The 21,583-nt window shown below is 34.7% G+C and overlaps 1 protein-coding gene across 3 annotated transcripts in view; it reads right to left on the bottom strand.

Moving 5' to 3' along the window:
- lats1 (large tumor suppressor kinase 1) overlaps window positions 1–21,583 on the bottom strand; it is a 67,710-nt gene that overhangs the window by 14,912 nt on the left and 31,215 nt on the right. The gene's annotated exons all lie outside the window — the stretch shown is intronic.

A 21,583-nucleotide genomic window follows, 5' to 3' on the forward strand; every position in this document is an offset into this window, starting at 1 on the left:
GATTAAATCAAAAGGAGTTCAGCAAACAATGTCAGGGGCAAGGCTGAGTTGTTTTGGAAGAACATCCATAAATTCTTTTCCAGTTCTACACAAACCAAGTCAATTTCTATTTTTAAGTAATATACCATCTTCCTGTTGAGTTATGGGGGTCGGGGGTGCATTAGAATTTTTCCAGTTGAGAAAAGATTTATCAATGTGCTAACAATGTAGGGCAGCAAATGAACGTATCACAAGTTAGTGTAATCCTATCCAAAATAATGCCAAACTGCTGTAAAAAGGATTTGGGATGACCTAAATATGCCATTATAGTAAATGGTAAATTAGAAAATCTCTGCTCAAAAGACTAATTTAGGACATTTCCAGAACAGTGTTCAAAATGCAGGTGTGCTATCAGCACTTTCTCCTTCAATTTGTCAAATTGCAAGTTTTACAAAACCTAGGAGTAAAGCTATGTGTCAGATAGTACTATACACAAACTACTTGCTTTCTACATACTGTGATTAAGCCAACAGTTTAACAAATCCTTTTTAGAAAACTAATGTACACAGGAATGGTCTGAAACAGGAATACAAAATGTGGAGGATATTTATTAATGTAGTTTAATTATATTAATTTTAACTGCAAGAGAGAATTGCAGACTTGCCAACCTTTTAACATCTTGTTTCATGCTTTTCACCAGACTGTGAAAACCGAGTTTAAACAGATCTTTAAAATTCCTTACAACTATAACTCTCAAATACCTAAACTATTCTGAAAAAGTCAGTGGAAAGTGTTCTAATATAGATTAAAATGTGCTAGTGCGTTTACTGGAAAAAAAGCACGTTTCTCTCACATTAATGTTAAATTCACAGATTTTGTAAAAAGTCATTTAGTACAGTATATATAATATGACTGGCAATGATACTTTGGGTCAGTGATGAAAAGAACCATATTGTCCACCTAAAGAGATTTTTTGTACCATACCTTCACTTATAATCCCTTAAATTCTGAGTTTTGTCAAACACAAATGGCCAGTGAATAGCATTCACCAATAGCATTGGTTATAGTGGATATCCTTGAAGTTTCCACACTCCTATAAAATAATCTGGATTTACAAATTTTACTTATAGAGGCTTTTGGACTTGAAAAAAATAACTTGATCAAGGTACAAATATTCAAACCGAACCCAAATTTGCAAAATATAGTAAAGAGATGTCCCAATTATACCCTATCAAATGCCTTTTCTGCATCTAGGGACACTAAGACATCTGGATATCATTTGATCAGAGAGTGCATAGTACATAATGTAAGTGGTGAATGTTTGACAACAGGTATCTGTCTTTAAAAATCCAATTTGATTTTAGGATAGTATTATAGGAGGCACCTATAACAGTATTTAGACAATATGGTTTTTTTGCTAGTTGCTAATGCTTTAAAATCTTTATTCAGTAATGAAATTATCTAAAGATGAATATTCCAAAGGGCTTGTATTCTTCTCTGTAAATAGTGTAACTGATGCCTGGAATAAAGTGTGGGCTTTCTACAGACATTGGTAGTGTTAACAGGGCAACTTATCAGACTTCATTTTGTAAAATTCCACTAGTTAACTACCTGGATCTGCACATTTCCATCTTAGTAAGAAATTTATAGCATTCTAAATTTAAATGAGATTCAGTGGTTTGTTAATTTCTCTTACAAGTAATGTATTAGTATGTTGTAGTAGTCATAATTTATCAAGAAAAGATGTCTACTTCACTACACCTTGATGTGTACAGTGACTTAATGTTTTGTAGAAATATACTACTTTATGTGCACTAAATATCATTTCATGTACATTTTAAATCTCTGCTATTCTGTTTAACATTTCCCTTTATATATCTGTTGAGATAAATCTTAGGAGCTTTCTCCATGTTCATAATAGTGGCTTGATTAAACTTTTCCAATTTTCCTGTAGTTAGAAGAATAAGTTCTGTTTTTAACATTATATCGTGAGTCATTAGGTCAGTTTCCATATTTATTATCATCCTGAGAAATTACAGTATTTAACTCTGATATCTCTCCAGGTTTCAGTTTTATATAAGTTGTCACCTAAGATATGCTTTCAATGCCTTGCTACAGAAATAGCAGGAGTTGTGTTGGTCTCTATGAAAATATAAATTTGAGAGAAATAACGTAAATGTGCATTTCACATTTAAGATTCAATTTAACCTTGAGTAAAATTCTTAAAAAAAAAAAAAAAAGAAAATTAAGAATTGCTAACCCATCTCTTTATTTTTCAAACCAGTTTAATATAATTTAAGAACAATTTGGGAAACAAAACCCTATGCCAGGAGGTCTGCCCCAAATCAGTAGGTAGCTCTGCATTGTCAATGATGATGCACACTCACAGCGACAGGGGGATTTTATTTTTTGTCATTAATTAATCTACAGTATAATACATGTATTCAGGATTACGGAGGAAAAATCTGTACCTGGTAAAAACCCATAATAATGTATACTATAGACTTAAAACAAACAGTATCTAGGCTGGGATTTAATCCAAGCTTCTGGTAGCAACTCTGACAACTATGGCAGTTTTGAAAAAAACAGATATACTGTATTGTTTTACCAAAACTGAATGATCACTGCTAATTATGAAGAGCAAATTAAATATAAATTAGATCCAAAACATGATATTTATATCCTTAACTAGAAAACCTGCAAGTTAAACAACAGCATATTTCTTGGGAGTACTTTGCATTACTCACATAGATTACACACATTTTACTACAGGTGGAAAGTGTGATGCAATGGACATTGGGATAGACTCAGTGACAAATGTTGTCATTCCAACTCTGACAATATTTAAAGGTATTAAATAACTTATAAGATACCATAAAGTAAAAAGACAAATTAAAAATAGCACAGTTAAATTTCATGAAAGTCATAAAATGTCAAATGTAAACTGAAAACAACATGGAAATTAACTTCATATGTGGACATTATTTATAGGTTGATACGTTGGAATCATCAATTCAAAGAAAAATGTTTGTGTGGCACTAATGTTCAAGTTGGGTGGTATGGACATGTTAAGAAATACTACATGAAAGGGTCTTATTAACATTTTCAAGTGAAAAAGTACATGGAGGGTTGTTACTAAAAAGGTAATACAAAGGACATAACTATACTGCTTTGGTGGGGAGATCAGACCCTTGCACCAATTTTTAGTTTAGACAAAAGTAAATGCTGCTACTGCTTTGGTACTGACCTCATATGTTGTTGCAACTTCACAAAGTACTTAGAAAGGTACAATAATACATGAGAAAATCATGAGTTAAAAACTACATATAAAAATGACCCACAGTGATGATGTTACAGAGCCACATAAACACATACCAAAAAGGAAAACCTGGAAATGCTTGGACTTCAAAGCAGAATTTCAGCATATGAAAAGATAACGAGATTAATCGCTTTTTAATGTGGTGCCTACACAGTCGCAATAAATGTATTCATCCGCTAATTGCAAATAGCACATTCATCCATTTTCAAACCGGCATATATAATACATAGTTGTGATATGGGTATTGCACAACTACGCATATAGAAGTGTCGGATGTAGGAGGACTGGCAGCACAAAAAGTAGTTGTAGGAAGTAAACATCACAGCAAGAGTCAGATGAAGTGGCTATTTGGCTTGCCTATATTGGAAATTACATGAGCTATTCCATTTTTTCAAAGCACAAGCCTCCTCTCATTTTTAATACACCATGTGTTAACAGAAACACAAATGGCGACAAGCAAAAAAGCATACTTCACTGCTAAATATGAATCTGCAAACACTGAGTTTGTTTCATTCGTTTGTTTTTTGTAAGCAAACTAATATTCATTACTATAACCCATAAGTATAAGCAAACATCATATATTTTACTGGTACATTGAAGAATGCAATGATGTCTCACAGTTATACATTTATTAAATACAGGTAATGACTGCCTATGTAAGTTTCTAATTCTGGATTTGTACACAGACATAAGCATTAACAAAGTCTGGTCACTTATGTGAGAAACCTTGAAAACAACAAAACAGAGACTGTTTAAAAGGAGTTCTGAAAAAAATGATTAAAAGGATTGATTCCACACAAGAAGCTTTAAAGTTGGAACCAAATGTTAAAAATGGAGGGACAGATTTGGAAAACTAAAGCACCATTAGTGTGCAACATTTGAGATTTGAATTAATTTGACTTATCTATTAAATATTATTCTTGAAACTTTTTTTTAACTCATTAATGATGCAAGTATAAATCTTACAATGATACAGACCTGACAGTGTTTATATGAAAAACCAGATGTAAAAAGCATGTTGTTACAAAAACAGCTTTAAAGAGTTTATTTAAATGGAAATGTCTGAAATGATCTTGGAATTCAGTAATTCAACAGTACAGATACAGTATAGAAATGTTTGAAATTTTATTTTTAGGATGGGCTTTAGGCAGGTTTTCAGTTACTAGAGAGAAATACTCAGAAAAAAAACTTAAAATGTGTACATGCTAAGATAAATCAGGTAGTTCATGTCAATACCATTCTCTTTAAGCCCTATGCTGAAATCTCCCAAAGATATTAAAACCCCCCATTTGTTGTTACACTGGTGGGGACCGCCATCTCGTGATAGTTGGGTAACTACTTGATGGATATAACATTATTTTAAAGCTATTGTTACTGTTGGTATTTATACATTTTATATTGTATTACAGAAAAAGGCACAATATTGTTCACTTGAATAATGGAGGTACTTTAATAAAAAGCCATTGAATGGGATTTTTGCTTTTACCATGGTAATGAATAGGTATTGAGTATCGTAAAATTTCACTGGTATTGTGACATCCCAAGCTTCTGCTGACTAATTTATTTACTGACTGATAATTCAAACTAACTCCTACAGGCTTGGCAGTTCAATCCTCATGTTCAACTTACCGTCTTAATCAGAGTCATTCAATTAGTCTGCCTTTTCCCCAATGGGAAAAAAAAGAAATTATACACAATTTAATAAAAAACAAGAATTAATCTAGATACAATGAAATGGAAATAAAAGTTATGTTCTCTGATTTGGCCCTTCATTAAACAAACTTCCAAAAAAAATAAAAATATATTATTATTTTTTTTTTTTTGTTCCTAACTGAAATGTCATGTTTCCTCCTACACAATTGTAAACAATCTATATATATATATATATATATATATATATATATATATATATATATATAAAATCCCTATGTGCGTCCAAGTGTCCGTGTGTGGGTGTCTTCTGGTGAAGTGCGCATGCGCGGGGCACGGTGCGATGCGCGATATTACTGTCAGAGAAAGTTAGAGGCATTTTACGGAAATACAAACCAGTATTACTGCGAGAGGAAATTAAAGGTACACAATACAGTGACGCATATTACAGCCACATACAAGCCAGTATTACTGTCAGAGGAGATTAAAGGCATATTACCGACGCGCACGCCTGTATTACTGCCAGAGAAAATTAAAGGTATATTACGGACGTACAAGCCAGCGGATGTACAAGACGGTATCCTTCAATAAGGGCGCGCACAGGCATCCTTCAATAAGAGCGCGCACAAAAAGGCGAGCCTCAAAAGGGCGACCTCAATTGGGCGCAGCGAATAAAGGCGCGCGTAAATAAAGATCTGCACCTCTGTTGCTCTTCACATATTCCAGAGCCATTTGAACTAAATTATCTATGAACGCCTTTATTCGCCGCGCTCAATTGAGGTCGCCCTTTTGAAGCTCGCCTTTTTGTGCGCGCCTTTATTGAATAGAGCCGTACAAGACAGTATTACTGTCACAGAAAATTAAAGACACACAATACACGGTGGCAGCCCATGAAGAACGGTCAGCTCAGCAAGTAAACATCAACAAAATAAAGGCTGAAAGAAAGAAAAATACGACCAACAAAAAGAATGAGGTCAAAGTCCCTTGCCATTTAATATAGACTGTTCCTACTAATGTTTATGCACTACTGTTCTAGCACCCGTTATTGTAACGGGCTAAATGACTAGTTTCCAATAACATTCTTCGTTACAGCGCTGCTCCAGTGGTTCCACACAGCCTACTTCACATGCGCTATACTTCACTAGCAAATGGCAGCCATGAAGCAGAAGAGTCCATTAGATATGATCTAGGCTTTGGAAAGCTTTCCACAACAATAAAAATGCAGTAGTATGCATAAAAAATGTTTTCACTTCTCCAACTACAATAAGCATTATCAGCCACTCTGGGTGGAAAAATAATTGCTTTAGTTGCTAAGGATTAATGAAATTTCTGGATTTAAACAACAGCCATAGCCACAGCTACAGTTTAAATCCTTAACACTCGGCTACATGCATGCAAACACTAAACTGCTGCTTTACAATTTCACATACATAATGCTCATTATGATTTGAATGCATATCTCTCAAAACTTACAAATAACAAGTATACTGTGTAATACTTAAACAGAGAATAAAGGCGGCACTGAACTATGGTTACTATGTATGAAATAGATTAGATTTCTCAGTTTTTCTGTGATGATTCCAGGATCAATTTATAAGTTTTCTCCTTTTTTAATGTTGTCTTTAACTGTGATTGTATTTAATTAGTAAATAAATACCATTTTAGCAATTTAAAGTAAACATTTATTAATTTTCATGGTTTGCAAATGGAGTGTGTAAGAAACTTCTTACAAAAAGCTACAAGGGCCTGAAACAGCCAGCAGTAAGTATGGATATGTGGACAGGAAAGTTGTTGTAAAAATCAAGGTCCTTAAATCTGTACTAGATCAAAATATATGTTGCTCTTGCAGACTGCTGCAAAAGTCATTTTGATAGTTATGTGGGGGGCTGATGCCTTTATCCAACATTTGATATACCGTTGGTTAGATTTATTTTGTTTTTCCAGTTGGAGCATGGGCAGGGGAAGTGACTATGGTAACACAATGTCACTAGTGGAACTTGAACCCACTACCTCATGGTTTGTAGTCAAATTGAAGACAAGATTATTGGCCAATAAATGAGGGGGAGAGGCTGTCTTCAATACAAAACACAGAATTATGAGAAATATTCGAATGTGCTTTACCTATTTATACTCTATATTTATTTTTCCAGAGGCAAGAACATTTTAGCAAAAATGCCTGCATTTTGTATGTTTTGAGCATTTGACTGGATAGCAGACATATGGACTATGTGACACAAGTAATATGAGCATTTTTTTTCCTTTTTTACCATGCAAGTTTTTCACATTGTTTGCTGTTAGAACGAGTATCCATTACATAACAAACTGTTTTATCACTACGAACTACATGGAGTAGGTAACATACAAAATGTATCACTTTTGGTTTGAGTCTTACTTTAAACAAGGAAATACTAGAAGATTAGCTGCAAACAATTTGGTGAAGCATTTACACTGTCATTTACAATAGATCAAACGTTTCTTGTAAGACTTACTCAGAACGTACTACATTATAAGAAAGAGCATTTTAATTAAGAATCACAAATGCTTACCGTAAGACTATACTAGATCCAAAAATGCAAACAACCTTTTTTTTCTACCAACTTATCGCCTGAATTAAAATCTGATTGCTAACTGTCTGTTTTCATCACCCTACATCACAGCTCACACGTAACAAGAAGAATGTTCTAATTCCTTTTCTTTCAAATTGTTTTATGAATTGAAGTCAACAGTTCATAAAGTACATACCTGACGTAACTTAAAACTGACCTTACACAGCAGGGTAACTTAGTATTCAAGTAACAACCTGAATATGCTTTGGAAATGTAGGTTATCTGTTATTTCTACTAACATAACTTAAACCAGCACTAAGATTAATAAAGTATCTATCTATTTATCTATCTATCTATCTTAACCACTTTTGATATAAGTATAATATGTTAGCATGACAAAATTTGGTCATACAATTAATAACTACAGAAAATGCAGATAAAATTCACATGTAAAGCATTTTAAAATAAAATATTATGATAATTCAGGAAGTTTTAATGTATTCATATAACACAGTGGTCATTATTGATTCCTGTTTCTGAACATGAATAAATTATTTTGCTCTTTGTGCAATAGGGAAATAGCAAAAATTCTCTGGAGTGAGCAGTAGTAAAAGGAGACAAGAATAGTGATCTACTTACACTAAAATTGTATTCACTTTACACAGTTATTATCTCTCTACTGTGATGTCCAACTCTGTCCCAAGGTAAGTGAAAACAGACTAACTGGCTGAATTGCCACTAAAAATCCAAACAGCGGAAGCCGAAGCTTCCTTTCACAAATGTGACTAAACAGTGACAGTATCATAAACTGTGATATGAATTATAATTCATGTAAAAGTCTCTTTTTTCAACACACAGCAAATACCATGTACCTTTTTTTACATAATCAAATATTATTATTAATATTTATTATATTATTATTCCGGCCTGTTGCTCTGACGTCGCATGTGATGAAAATCATGGAGCAGCTGCTGCTTCACCACCTGAGGCCACAGATGCGCCACTCCCTCGACCCTCTGCAGTTTGCATACCAGGAGAAGGTGGGCGCGGAGGATGCCATCATCTACATGCTACACTGATCCCTCTCCCACTTGGACAGAGGCAGTGGTGCTGTAAGAATTATGTTTCTGGACTTCTCTAGCACCTTCAACACCATCCAACCTCTGCTCCTCAGGGACAAGCTGGCAGAGATGGGAGTAGATTCATACCTGGTAGTATGGATTGTGGACTATCTTACAAACAGACCTCAGTATGTGCATCTCAAGAACTGCAGGTCTAACATTGTGGTCAGCAACACAGGAGCGCCGCAGGGGACTGTACTTTCTCCGGTCCTGTTTAGCCTCTATACATCAGACTTCCAATACAACTCGGAGTCCTGCCACATGCAAAAGTTCGCTGATGACACTGCTATCGTGGGCTGCATCAGGAGTGGGCAGGAGGAGGAGTATAGGGACCTAATCAAGAACTTTGTTAAATGGTGTGACTCAAACTACCTACACCTGAACACCAGCAAAACCAAGGAGCTGGTGGTGGATTTTAGGAGGCCCAGGCCCCTCATGGACCCCATGATCATCAGAGGTGACTGTGTGCAGAGGGTGCAGACCTATAAATATCTGGGAGTGCAGCTGGATGATAAATTGGACTGGACTGCCAATACTGATGCTCTGTGTAAGAAAGGACAGAGCCGACTATACTTCCTTAGAAGGCTGGCGCCCTTCAACATCTGCAATAAGATGCTGTAGATGTTCTATCACACGGTTGTGGCGAGCGCCCTCTTCTATGTGGTGGTGTGCTGGGGAGGCAGCATAAAGAAGACGGACGCCTCACGACTGGACAAACTGGTGAGGAAGGCAGGCTCTATTGTAGGCATGAAGCTGGACAGTTTGACATCCATGGCAGAGCAACAGGCACTGAGCAGGCTCCTGTCAATAATGGAGAATCCATTGCATCCACTGAACAGTATCATCTCCAGACAGAGGAACAGCTTCAGTGACAGACTGCTGTCACTTTCCTGCTCCACTGACAGACTAAGAAGATCGTTCCTCCCCCACACTATGCGACCCTTCAATTCCACCGGTGGTCGGGTTTGGGGGGTGGCGGTGGTAAACGTTAACATTATTCAAAGTTATTGTCTGTCTGTATACGTGCATTGTTATCACTCTTTAATTTAATATTGCTTTTTTATTGTTAGTATGCTGCTGCTGGAGTATGTAAATTTCCCTTTGGGATTAATAAAGTATCTATCTATCGATTACACAACAATTAGATTACCTCTGTTTATTGGTTACCCAAAACATTAATTAAAGGGAAAGTTAAAACATAAAAGTTACATAGAACAATGAACCATAAACTAAAGAGAGAAAACTCTTCATCAATAGTAACATATAATTACTGTAGCAAAAGGAACCAAGAAAAAAAAAAAAGGAAAGAAAGCAGCCTCACCTCCTCAAACCCACTAAATAATTATTAATGAGTGTATGTAATCATAGAGTCCAGTTTACAATATCTGGAGCAGGTAATTAAAGTAACACCCTTATTTAATATATGGGCCTTTATACCAATAAAACCAAGCCTTTACATATTGAGGGAAGGAGTCATTTTTAATTGCAATCATTCTTTCCAAAAGAAGCATAGTGAGCTATTTTTTTCCCCCAGATTTTAAGGCAATAGGTGATTTCCATTGTCGAGCAGCAGTGTTGATGCAATATAGTTTGTAAAATAAAAAAGTTTGACATTTTGGTTGATAATTGTCTAACCCTTCTCCAAGTAAAGCCAACTGGGGAGTTAATTTAACATTCAGTTTTAAGGGGAATAACAGAAATTTCTAAACTGCCAGCCAATAATGATAAAGTGACTTACAGGACCATCACATATGTATAAGAGTACAATTTCTGCCACACTGCCTCCAGCATAAAGAGGAACAGTTTGAACAAGCTTTAGCTAATTTCACAGAAGTGAATGCATTAATGCTTGTGTAGATCTGCATAATATCACCAAAACCAAGAGACATTGCTTATCAGAAAAAAGCAGGGATCAGATCTCTTTTGCATTTTAAGATAGATGTGAATTTTGAAATGAGTTCTGTTATCTAATAATGAGAAAAGTGTTTTAATTCCTTTAATTTTAGAAGGATGCGCAAATCATTGTGCAAAGAAGGCAGAGGGAACCATTTTGAGGGATAGAGAAATTTTTTTATGTTGGCAAGATTTCCAAACAAACACTGCTGAAAAAACAGAAGTTAATACAAAGAAGGTAAATTATGTCCATGTTGGCCAAGCCAAAGAAAACCTACCAAATCCGAATATCCACTTATGCACTGCTCTATTTGAATGCAATGTTTAGAACTGTCAAAAGACCACCACTACCTCAGCTGATTCAGTATTACTGCTCTGTGGTAGTCATACCTCCTAAGGGACTGAGTCTTATCACAGTAGATCTATTTATTCTGGGCTTACTACCTTTACAAATACATTTGAATATATCTTTTTGCAAGGTTTCTATAACTTTGCTAGGAAGCAAAAAAGGAATAGTGGAAAAAAATATATAATCTTCTGAAGTACAATATTTTTTGTTACTAAAATTCCATTTACCCATGATAATGGTAATGGGTTAAGGTGCTTAAAATCTTTACTAATGTTATTTTCAAAATTTATAAAATTAATATTTATTAGTTTGTTTGAAGGATTTGTTAATGGTATACCCAAGTATGATACTGAAGGGTTTTCCCAATTGTATTTAAATTTAGCTTTCATTGCTGAAAGGGCCAGAGATAGCAATTCTAAGGACCTGACACTTTGATTCATTACTCTTAGAATAAGGACAAGGTGTAAACTTAGTCATAACTTTCTGAAGCAATTCCAATGTGTTAAAAGGCTCTGTTAATGCAATTAGAACATCAACTGCATAAAGTCCAGTTTTATGTACTGCAGGTCCAATGTGAGCCCCCTGAATCCCCTGATTAGAATGTATGTGCTCTGCAAAAGGCTCCATAATGAGAAGAAATATTAAAGGCGAGAGAGGGCAACCCTGTCTAGTCCAATTTGAAATATCAAAGGGGACGGACAGTAACCCCTCTGTAAAAAAAAAAAAAAAAAACTAACTGAAGGTTTTAAATATAACGACAGAACAGCCTTACAGATAGGTCTTTCAAGATTAAATTTACTCAGAACTTCAAACAAATAAAAGAGTGGGAAAAGATTTAGATTCAACATATTCAATGATATCAGTGAAACATCTTGTGCCTGTTTTCCAGGTATAAAACCAACCTGACCAATACTAATTATAGAGGGCAGATTCAAAGCTAATCTTGAGGCAATAATCTTAGCATATACTTTCACATCAGAACTTCACAAAGAAATAGACCAAAAATTTGTAGGAGATGAAGATGGTTTGCCTGGTTTGGGGACAGTGACCACAATCGCTTCAAGCATTTCTTTAGAAAATTTTGCATTTGAAATGACTTCACTAAAAATGTCACAAAGGCAAGGTATAAATTAGGTTGCATATTTCTTATACTACTCATTAGTAAAAGAATCACCTCCAGGAGCTTTGTTATATTTAAGAGATTGTATAGCTGCATCAAGTACTTCTTGAGAGAGAAGGGTGTTAAGTTTCATTTGCTGTTCGTTTGATAATGCTAGGAGTGATACTTCAGATAAAAATACATTAATAACTGAAGGACTTGGTTGTAGGGTTTGGAGATTCCGATTTAAAGTATATAATTTAGTATAAAAAAAACTTACATTAGTTTGCAACAGCCTGGGGGACCATGTAAGATTTGAAAGGTATTATACCCATCTGTGACTCAAAATAAGCAACCACAAACATTACAAAAAGGGGTCTCTTTCTACACCTTATCTGGTTGCGTTTAACACTGTTAACATTATAAAGATATTTGTTTAGTAGATGGTGTAGTTTAATTTGACGTAAAACAAACAAAAAAGCAAAAATTAAAATATTAACATATTAAAAAGAGAATAATAGAGGGGAAAAAAATTAAACAATTCTCTCAAAGATGTAAAATCCATACATTTCAAAATAGCAATCAACTGTTACACCATATAACTTAAAAGTAGAATAGGTTCAGTGTCACTTTTTAATTCATTGGCTAAAGTATAAAGATAAATTATTACACATGTGAAAATTAAAAACTTGAGCCCAACCTAGATTACTACAGCATTTTGGAAAACAGATATGTCCAAACAGATTTATTACTGCAGTAATGTTCCCCACTATGCATGTATAGCTACAGAATATATGATAATATAACTTGGTACCACTTCTCAGAAATTGAGAATCATATTCTGAAAGCATTTAAGTGCACAAGGACAAAAAAGTTAAAACAGCAAAACTACTGACTCCAGACTACTTAAGTACTTAAAAAAAAAAAAAAAAAAAAAAAAAAAAAAACCACACACAACATTCAGAATGTTACTTATTTTCTCTATGAAGAGGTGTACAAATTTTATAAAGCATGTCATTACAATTAATATCAGTCACTGATAATCTAAACAAAAGCAGAATTTAAACACAAACCACATTTTATAACAAGAAACAAAAAACAGTAACGCAAAGGATCCATTAATTTAGATTTTTGACACATGCAAGTTTTTCATATTGTATATATCAATATGTACATAGTGACCATGCAAAGGCAAGGAGCAAATTTCATGCAGTTAACGTAAGGGGTCCAGTGGCAACAGGAGATTACTTGCCCATAAAGCTGTGGAGGCAATTCAGGTCACAGAGCTTCAGACACCATTACGATCTAACCCAACTGTTAGTGAGAGTGAAAAGAAAGGAAAAGAAAGGCTCAGAAAGACAGAAAATGTAAAAGATAGTGCTTTCAGCTTTGCACCTAAAATAGTATAAAAAGAGGGGCTATAAAATGCCAAGTTTTAACAGGGAGAAAAAAACCCAAAACAGCCGCTTGTTCACATACCACTGACTTGCACAATAAAAAAAATCAAATAAAAAAAAATAAGCCTAAGTATGGTCATTTTTAATTTTTTCTTCAGCCTAATAATCCTAAAAACAAAACCACAACAATTACCTGTTAGTACAATACTGACATTGCCAGAAAATGGCACAATTTCATTGGTCTCTGTGAAATAAGTGTGGCTGTATATTTTTACAAGTTTTAAATCACACTCAACCTGTAAACAACTAAGTTTAAAGTCCTACATTTTTTTTGTGGAACAAATGTGCTTTCTTGACTAGTAAATGTGAAAAACTGAATAGTACAAAGCACAGGATGAAAGTAAAAGGAAAGCCACTCAACTGTGTGCAGTTTTTCATGTCTTCATTGAACTTTCTGCAGGATTCTACTGATTAAATGGAGAATACAAAGAAATTGTATACTGTACATTATTAAGAAGCGTTATTTTTAAAGTAAATACAGGATTACAGAAATGTCCGTGAAAATTCAAGAACAAGAGCAGCTTAGCACACATGTGTTGAACTAGCATATTTTTATTAAAGTGAAGCAAATAAAATAAACATTGCCCTCCATGTCAAAAGGAATATAAAAGAGGTCATGCTAAACTTCCTTGAAAATGTTGTAAATGCCTTCTGCACACCATAAAGCAAATTTGTATTAGTTTTAAAAATTGCAAGTAGTTTAACACAGAGTAAAGTGTTAGGATTTGCTCACTGGATAACTCTCTTAAAGTAAGATTGCAGTTTTTGTAATTATCTTGAGGTAATACCAGAGGCTTTCCCAGCTGGGTGATATACAAAAGCAAGATGAGGTGAGGGTAACACGACTATTCATTAAAAAAAAAAAAAATAAGAATGCTAACTGCTGGATATCCATAAGTATTATTTTATGCTATGGAAACATTTAAATACATAAATAATCTTTTTTACCAGGTAAACTTAAATGCCACGAGTGTAATAGTTGCATAGTCTACAACAGACTATGAAAAGAATGATAGTAAACCGATTACTAAAACACTTGTTAGATCACTCATATTATGAAGATGTTGTTTTTAGATAGATTTCTATCAGTTCTAATATGTAGGTGTTGTTTAAAGATAGAAATCTATGTGGCACATGAACATTTTAAAAAGGATTCAATGACAGATAACAAACATCTCAAACATTCCTTCTATCGTATTATGACAAAGTACATGTATGTATAAAACAATTGAAAATTTTGACATTGTTGTTTGTCAAATGTCTCAGTTTAGTAGTACAAAGGTATGGTAGATAACTGTCATTTAAATTAAAAACACACAGCCTAGAACAGTTTCTGCCTGTGGCAATGTTGGTTTTTCCTTTTATTTATTTCAACTAGAAACTTCCATTTTTTTCTACATAGTTTTAAAAAGCTCAGAAGAAAAATATTGGCTAAAATGGCTAATCTTTCCTGCTCTACTGTAAAAATGAAAATATGCGTGGCCATGTAATACATTATGGCTACCTATGTCCTGAACTGGTTAAGTATAATTAGAAAATGCATGAATGCACACTATGGCTTACCTCCATGTTTTTTGTGCGGATAACATTGTGCAACATCAAAACTATTAGTAATGTCCACCTTTTTTTTTTTTTTTAAATCTTACCTTTGCTCACTGCAGTTTTATTTAAAACAAGCCACGGTATCTGTCAAATACAAGTAATGGAATAATTTTTTAAAAATTTGCTATCTCTTGCCCTATGTATACCTTCAGTACCTTTCGTCTGTATTTGCGTGTGTTTGTAAACATCCATTCACTCGTACTCCTGTTCTTGAGTGCATTCCATAGAGTGCCTGTTTCCGAGACGTTTCTCACCTCCTTTTCGGTTCTTTACTCCTCTTTGTGTGTCTCCCAGTTTCGCTTCCCCTTTTCTTGCTTCACCAAAGCCAAAGCGGCCAATCAGATTGCTCGGCAGGACTAGGCACACAGACCTTACTATAATATAGTAGATGTGTTGATAATATAGTTTTTGCATAGCAGGAGTAAATGAAATTCTAATTGTTTTTACCTTTGTCATGAATGCCTGTGTTACAATTCTGCTGTTTTTACAATTTACTTCCTATTGACACATCATGCTGGAATGAGTCAGAGACATTACAATGGCAAAATAACAGACTCATTCTAACCTGTAACTGAAAGAACACTAACGTTTGGCATACATGCAAAGCTAAAGCATTCATTGGGTGGATTCATATTGCAACTATAATATTATATACTACCTGTGAAGACTAGAATGCTCCAGTATCAGTACAAAGCTGTGTGAAAAAAAAAAAGGACCCGTCTTTATTTGATGTAAAGCTCCCTAACATAAAAAAAAAAAAATCAAATCAGATCAAAATACTGAAAACACAAAAAATCATTTGGGCTCAGACACTCAGTCCTAATATGAGTTGATCTCTGCAAATTGACAGGAAACCTGTGCCTTACTTGAGTTCCGTGAAAACTTTTCTTAACAAAAATTTAAAGATTGAAGGTTTTTTTTTTTTCTATGAAACACACCTGGAAAACATATTAGATAAAAAAAAAGTACTTTACAGTGTAACAGGTCTGGTGAAATATGTATTAAGTGGCAAAGTCCCCTTACAATGTGATTGTCAAAAGGCCTCTATGCAAAAGACATGCGTGTTGCTAAGCTGACAATTACAAATTACTTCCACAACAATAAATATAAAAAAATACATGGCAATCATTGCTGTGATTCTTAATGTACAGCTGGCTGCAGTTTTCAAACATATTGTTCATAGATTGTCATATGCAAATTACTCTACTTAGTCTCCATTCTATCAGCTTCTCATTTTAGTATGCTTCTGAATTAAATCTAGTTCAGGTATTAAATAATGTAATTCCTAAGCAGGTGGAAAAAGGGGTGTAATACAGCAGCCCCCACTCAACTGCTGTATGGAAATTAGGGATGATACCTTGTTTATGAATATCATACTGGTATGTGCCTTGGTAGCTGCTAGAAATGAAGGTAAGAGTATTAAGAGTACAGAGAGCTCTGGAGCAGGTTTTCATCCAGGATGTCTCTGTACATTGCTGCAGTCATCTTTCCCTTTATCCTGACTAGTCTCCCAGTCCCTGCCGCTGAAAAACATCCCCACAGCATGATGCTGCCACCACCATGCTTCACTGTAGGGATGGTATTGGCCTGGTGATGAGCGGTGCCTGGTTTCCTCCAAATGTGACGCCTGGCCTTCACACCAAAGAGTTCAATCTTTGTCTCATCAGACCAGAGAATTTTCTTTCTCATGGTCTGAGAGTCCTTCAGGTGCCTTTTGGCAAACTCCAGGCGGACTGCCATGTGCCTTTTACTAAGGAGTGGCTTCCGTCTGGCCACTCTACCATACAGGCCTGATTGGTGGATTGCTGCAGAGATGGTTGTCCTTCTGGAAGGTTCTCCTCTCTCCACAGAGGACCTCTGGAGCTCTGACAGAGTGACCATCGTGTTCTTGGTCACCTCCCTGACTAAGGCCCTTCTCCCCCGATCGCTCAGTTTAGATGGCCGGCCAGCTCTAGGAAGACTCCTGGTGGTTTCGAACTTCTTCCACTTACAGATGATGGAGGCCACTGTGCTCACTGGGACCTTCAAAGCAGCAGAACTTTTTCTGTAACCTTCCCCCAGATTTGTGCCTCGAGACAATCCTGTCTTGGAGGTCTACAGACAATTCCTTTGACTTCATGCTTGGTTTGTGCTCTGACATGAACTGTCAACTGTGGGACCTTATATAGACAGGTGTGTGCCTTTGCAAATCATGTCCAAACAACTAAATTTACCACAGGTGGACTCCAATTAAGATGCAGATACATCTCAAGGATGATCAGGGGGAAACAGGATGCACCTGAGCTCAATTTTGAGCTTCATGGCAAAGGCTGTGAATACTTATGTACATGTGCTTTCTCAATTTTTTTTTTTTAATAAATTTGCAAAAATCTCAAGTAAACTTTTTCACGTTGTCATTATATGGGGTGCTGTGTGCAGAATTCTGAGGAAAAAAATTAATTTAATCCATTTTGGAGTAAGGCTGTAACATAACAAAATGTATGTCATGTCCAATCGATTACCAGTACAAATCATCTGATCTGTTTTATTTAGAAGGAAACAAGCATATATATGGGGAAAAAAGGAAAGTACAAATAAATGCATGAGGCCTGTTCACAAATATTTACAGACAACAATGCTGACCCTCTGGTGAAATTACCTCAGCCTGTATGAAGTGAGAAAATAGGTATGTTGCCAAAGCTCAACATAATTTATTTTAACAGCTTTGCATAAGGCTCTTTTTTCTTTGTATTCTGAGTATTAGTAACTTTGCCACCTTATTTATAATCCATTGCATATTTTTGTAAGCCTGTAATAGAGATATCGGATCAATGTCACTATTCAATCTGAAATAAATCTGATAAAAATCATATTTAAAGGCAAATCCTTAAATTTGATTGCAACAAAATGGCTGTTTATTATATCCTGCACTAATGTTAGTATCATGTTACTTCAAACATGCTCTGTAGGGAGTCTCTGATCAGGTTTTTTTAATGGCAGCTACTGATCACCGATTTCATGTTATTGCATTGGCAGATATCTGCACTGATTCCAATATTTTTTTCTTTATCCCTTTAAAACTTTTTGTACTAAGATACTGCATGACCAGACACATAAAAGCTGTATGTTCTTTATTAAACTGTTAACTTGGGTATTTTTTTTTTTAATTAAACTACAGACCACAGGAGTTGTCTGTTAATTTTGAATTAACAAAATGAAATTCTATAGGCTTATTGTTCATTATTGTGACCATAAAAAACAGTAAAATATTTAAAATTTCCACAGAATGCACACTTTTTAACTAATAAAATATGTACAGAAAATATTTATCCCCAATACATATAGCATGAAATAAAATAAAATGCTTCTCATAATTAGAAGTGGTTATATTGTTTAATCTCTTCTGTAACATACTTACCTGAAACAAAGCTTAATTATTAAATTAAAAAAAAAAACCTTTCACCATTTATCTAACAAAAAATATATACATTTTCTCACATTCATTCAATTAATTGATACTGCATATACATGCATTTCAAGTGTAATTATAAATATGGATTACCATTTTAATTATGCAGTCCTTGTATCTTACCAAAACTTAATAATGTATAATACACAAAAACAAATAATAACCAATAAAAAAGCTGATCTATCAGATGTTCAAAAGAAGATTATCAAGAATATACAAGGCTCACATGTTTAACAAGTAAAACTGACACATTTTGCTGTTAAGCTAACAAGTCTATTTCAAATTTTTCATTATCTTTCGCTTTTTTACTTGAAAATATGCGCTGCTGTACTAAACACAAGCTCAAATGCCATCCAAACTCTGACAAGCAGCATCCATTTTAATTAAAGGACAAAAGGTCAGAATTCATTAAATTACATTTTCTTACTGTTTGGCTAATTGCACAGGAAAGACTCTTTCTGTTTCTTTTTCTCAGTTTATTACTCCACTTTCTTTAATGTAAAGCCTAATAGCATGTTTTCTCTCAGTTTACAAGATGTTTGCAGCAAACAACTGAATTCCAGTGAAGCTTAGAAAAGCAGGGACTAAACAAAAAAATGTATTTTGTAATTGGTCAATTTACCAATCACCAATCGAGTCTTTTGTCGGGAAAATCTGCTAATTTGGATAATCAGTGCATCACTAACACTCTGAAGTACTGCTGTATTTTACAGATCTTTTTGGCATATTACTGCCACAATCAACCTTTCTGTAATTTTGAATGGTTAGTCTGTATCATTATAAAACTGGCAACCTTCTGCTTTGTAAATACACACCTTCCCAACGCAGCTTGGAATAGATTTTTCTAACCTGCTATTGCTCTGTTCTTTCAAACAACTTCTCCAGCACCATAAATCTATTCTTCTGTACTTTATCATGTTCCAATTCACTCTTATAACTCTAATTCAGCAAACAAAAGCTGCTTTAAATTCACATGAACAGCAGCAGAAAATAACTGCCATAATTTGATTTTTTTAATATTTTAAAACTGACTTTTTAAAGAAAATTTTTAATGTCAGCAATACATATTTAGCAACTTCAGCCAATACATGATGGCACACACAGCCTACATCTTGAAACATAATGCCTACAACAAGGCATATGAAAAACATGTATTAAGATTGTGTTTATTATATTTTTGCTACATCTGTAAATGGCGAAAAGATCTCATTTAGTTTAACTCCATATGTTATTCATTGACAGATGACTCCCACTCCCAGCACTCAACTGGTGTCTCACGCTAGTGACTTAACACTAGAATCCCTGAAGCCTAAGAAATACTTGCAATCCCGGGCCACCTTAAATTCCTTCGCACCTCTCCTCATCAGCATCTTTCGTTCTGTAAGTGTGTCGATCAACACAAGCAGCAAACAGCCTGCTATTCCATCCCATTCCTCCCGCCTCGACGGGGCTCAACTTGGGCAAAAGGTTTCTTCCAGCTCAAAGCTCCTTATCTGCGTGTGAGGTGCCTGGAGTTGTATAGGGTAAATAATACAGTATATCTTTATTTGGAACAAATGCACTTCATGTGTGTTCCGTGTCTACAAAGATCTGGGTAGGTGTAGGATGAAAGGAAATGCGAGGCAAGAAATGTAGTAGTTTCCTGATACACACATAAATTTGTTTTTACAGAATTTAAGTTACCATGAATAAATGTGTGCTAAATAAATAATTATAATGAGAATTAAATACTTAAAGATCATTATAAAACATGATCTAAAGATCATTCAGTTACTCCAATTGTGATACAGACTCTCATTGCCTCAATTTATATAAAAGGGAGATGGAGAGTAATCTTGTGTCTTTTATGCTCAAGAACCAAAGACACCCCACAGCTAGACGGGGTTGGGTTTTAGAATGAAGTCTGTGTTTAAGAAACCATGAGAGATTTTGTCTGGGTTTCATATATGGATTACAGACAGAGCAAACTGTGCCACTTTTGCTTTTCTATTTGATCACATAACTTTGAGCAAACAGATAATCTTTTATTTGTGAAGGACTTTGTTTTCAAGTGTCACTTTCATTCGAAGGCTGCATTTTCTGAAAAACAGTGCATGAGTTATAAGCACTTCATGCTCTGCAGATGTACTGTAAACAAAAAAGTAAAAATGTATATAATAAAATATAAAAAGTACTGTACATAAAGTACAGATGTACAAGTAGATAGACCTTTTAACCTATGTTCAAATATATTTGAATATTTATTTTTAATATGAATATCAGAAACTTAATTTTTGATAACCCTAGACTGCAACAGGATGTTAAAATCCCTTACCATTGTTACCATAACTACAAGCAAAACAACCTTTTGAAACATGGGTGCCTCTTTGTAGTGCACATTTTATTGCAGATATGCAACCGTGACTAAACTGGCTCAAGTCAAGCCAGTGATCATCTAAATCCTTTATAGAATTTTAATAAATAAAAAACAAATAATTTTAATATTTCTTTATGGCATGAGGGGTTTTTATTAAAGATCATGGCAATTTGAAGGCATTTCCCCAGAACTCAAGCTACTTTCTCTATCAGGCACCAGAGTAATGTGCTGCCTCAAGCTTGAACCACAAATTAGGACCCTATGATTTCTGCGATGTGGAAAACATGGACGGAATCACAGAATAAATGCTTTTTAGTTTTAATTTTAAAAATGGAAATATATGAAATTTAGAGACTGAAGAGGTGACTGTTACAAAACGTCCCAATAAATTAAATGAATGAATAATCTGTAGTTCTATCATTCAGATACTATTTTTTAGTTTGTTGTTTTTCAAGCGAACGCAATTCTTGTAGAAAGCCTGTCAGGAACCCCCGAGGCAGGAAACACCAAGTGGAATAGCTGGTTCAAATCAGTAGGGTACCTCGCTGAATATATTCACCTCTAAAAAAAGTTCTTTCTAGCTGAGAACACTTCAGCTCAGTCTGTAGCAAATATCCTAGACTCAAAAAGTGAAGTTAACCTTCATCTCAGAAGGATGCATCAAACTAGTAACAGCTCTTACAATTCTGGAGGGCACTCACTGTCCTACTGCAGTCTCAGCATATAGCATCATGGAGGATCTGGGCTCCTATCTAATGGATGGA

The sequence above is a fragment of the Erpetoichthys calabaricus genome, chromosome 3, assembly GCF_900747795.2.
Source record: "Erpetoichthys calabaricus chromosome 3, fErpCal1.3, whole genome shotgun sequence".
NCBI lineage: Eukaryota > Metazoa > Chordata > Cladistia > Polypteriformes > Polypteridae > Erpetoichthys > Erpetoichthys calabaricus.